Below are 2,908 nucleotides of genomic sequence, written 5' to 3'. Positions count from 1 at the left end.
TCCTCTTTCTAGTGATGGGCTTTTGAGATGAATCTCTCCATCTCCCATGACTCGGAGTTGGAGGCAATTGCCTTCCCTTTCCTCTTTCTAGAGGTTTTTCCGGCCTTAGGTACCATTAATGGTTATGGAAAAATAAAAAGCAGAGATTTTCCACACCAAACTTAAAAGTTTTGCTCGTCCTTGAGCAAAATAAGATAGAAGGGAGTAGAAGAAGAATGATGCAATTAATTTTAAAAACTTATTACTTTATGCAAGAAAAAATTAAAAAGAGTTGAAAAGAATTTGAAAAGATATGTAAGGTTTGAAAACATTTTGGAAGGAATTGAAAAGAATTGAAAAAGAATTAAAAAGAATTGGAAAGATTATTAAATTTTTTTGGAAATAGAAATTGAAAGATGAATGTTTAAAATGTGTTTGATGCAAAAAATTATGAATTTTACATGAAAAATTGAAAAAAATCGAATTGGAAACAAAATTACCTCCCTTGTGTCATCCTGGCGTTAAACGCCCAGAATGCTATCCATTCTGGTGTTTAACGCCCACTTGACTGCCTATTTGGGCGTTTAACGCCCAAGCAGATACCTTGGCTGGCGTTAAACGCCAGGAATCCTTCTTTACTGGGCGTTTTTCTGAACGCACAGAATGCTGCCATTTCTAGCATTAAATGCCCAGAATGCTGCCTGCATGGGCGTTAAATGCCCATTCTGCTATCCTTACTGGCGTTTAAACGCCAGTAAGCCTGTCCTCCAGGGTGTGCTATTTTTTATGCTATTTTTTATTTTGCTTTAATTCTGCAGCTGTTTTTATGATTCCACATGATCATCAACCTAAAGAAAACATAAAATAACAATGGAAAACAAATATTTAAAATAAATATAATTAAATAACATTGGGTTGCCTCCCAATAAGCGCTTCTTTAATGTCAATAGCTTGACAGTGAGCTCTTAGAGAGCTTCACAGAGACTCAGAGCTTAATGGTGGCCTCCCAACACCAAACTTAGAAGTTGAGTGTGGGGGCTCTGTTTGACTCTGTATTGAGAGAAGCTTTTCATGCTTCCTCTCCATGGTTACAGAAGAAGATCCTTGAGCCTTAAACATAAGGTAGTCCTCATTCAATTAAAGGACTAACTCTCCTTTGTCCACATCAATCACATCCCTTGCTGTGGCTAGGAAGGGTCTTCCAAGGATAATAGATTCATCCTCATCCTTCCCAGTGTCTAGGATTATGAAGTCAGCAGGGATGTACAGGCCTTCAACCTTCACTAAGACATCCTCTACAAGTCCATAAGCATGTTTCATTGATTTATCTGCCATCTCTAGTGAGATTCTTGCAGCTTGTACCACAAAGATCCCTAGTTTCTCCATTACAAAGAGTGGCATGAGGTTTATACCTGACCCCAGGTCACACAGAGCCTTCTCAAAGGTCATGGTGCCTATGGTACAGGGTATTAAGAACTTTCCGGGATCCGGTTTCTTCTAAGGTAATTTCAGTTGAACCAAGGCATTCAGTTCATTGATGAGCAATGGAGGTTCATCCTCCCAAGTCTCATTACCAAATAACTTGGCATTCAGCTTCATGATTTCTCCTAGATACTGAGCAACTTTCCCTTCAAATATATCTTCATCCTCTTCAGAGGAAGAATACTCATCAGAGATTATGAATGGTAACAGTAAGTTCAGTAGAATCTCTATGGTCTTTGTATGAGCCTCAGATTCCTTTGGTTCCTCATTAGGGAACTCCTTATTGGTCAGTAGACGTCCAGCAAGGTTTTTCTCACTGGAAATCACTGCCTCTTCCTCCTATATAGGTTCGGCCACTTTGGGTATATTGATGGCCTTGCACTCTCTCTTTGGATTCTCTTCTATATTGCTTGGGAGAGTACTAGGAGGGATTTCAGTAACTCTTTTACTCAGCTGACCCACTTGTGCCTCCAAATTTCTTATGGAGGACCTTTTTTCAGTCATGAAACTGAGAGTGGTCTTAGATAGATCAGAGACTATGGTTGCTAAGTCAGAGAGACTCTGCTTAGAATTCTCTATCTGTTGCTGAGAAGATGATGGAAAAGGCTTGCTATTGCTAAAATTATTTCTCCCACCATTATTATTATTGAAGTATGGATTAGGCTTCTGCTGATCCTTCCATGAGAAATTAGGATGATTCCTCCATGAAGGATTGTAAGTGTTTCCATAGGATTCTCCCATGTAATTCACCTATTCCATTGCAGGATTCTCAAGGTCATAAGCTTCTCCTTTAGAGGAAGCTTCTTTAGTACTGCCGGATGCAGCTTGCATTCCAGTTAGATTCTGAGAAATCATATTGACTTGCTGAGTCAATATTTTGTTCTGAGCCAATATGGCATTCAGAGTATCAATCTCAAGAACTCCTTTCTTCTGAGTCATCCCATTATTCACAGGATTTCTTTCAGAAGTATACATGAACTGGTTATTTGCAACCATTTCAATGAGTTCCTGGGCTTCTGCAGGCGTCTTCTTCAGATGAAGAGATCCACCAGCAGAGTGGTCCAATGACATCTTGGACAATTCAGACAGACCATCATAGAATATACATAAGATGCTCCATTCTGAAAGCATGTCAAAGGGACACCTTCTGATCAATTGCTTGTATCTTTCCCAAGCTTCATAGAGGGATTCACCTTCCTTCTGTCTGAAGGTTTGGACTTCCATTCTAAGCTTGCTCAACTTTTGAGGTGGAAAGAATTTGGCCAAGAAGGTATTGACCAACTTTTTCCAAGAGTTCAGGCTTTCTTTAGGTTGTGAATCCAACCATATCCTAGCTCTGTCTCTTACAGCAAAGGGGAAAAGCATAAGTTTGTAGACCTCAGGATTAACCCTATTGGTCTTAACAGTGTCATAAATTTGCAAGAATTCAGCTAAGAACTGATGAGGA

General features: G+C 39.4%; 1 non-coding gene across 1 annotated transcript; it reads left to right on the top strand.

The window, feature by feature from the left end:
- The first annotated feature begins 2,586 nt into the window (after positions 1 to 2,586).
- Positions 2,587 to 2,694, top strand: LOC112761233 (small nucleolar RNA R71). Its single transcript, XR_003181638.1, has one exon. It is a non-coding gene; the product is annotated as a small nucleolar RNA R71 (small nucleolar RNA).
- Positions 2,695 to 2,908: the final 214 nt, after the last annotated feature.

This window comes from Arachis hypogaea, chromosome 16, assembly GCF_003086295.3.
Source record: "Arachis hypogaea cultivar Tifrunner chromosome 16, arahy.Tifrunner.gnm2.J5K5, whole genome shotgun sequence".
NCBI classification, from domain to species: Eukaryota; Viridiplantae; Streptophyta; class Magnoliopsida; order Fabales; family Fabaceae; genus Arachis; species Arachis hypogaea.
Note: the sequence above shows the minus strand (reverse complement) of the source record. Positions and strands in the feature narration are given on the sequence as shown.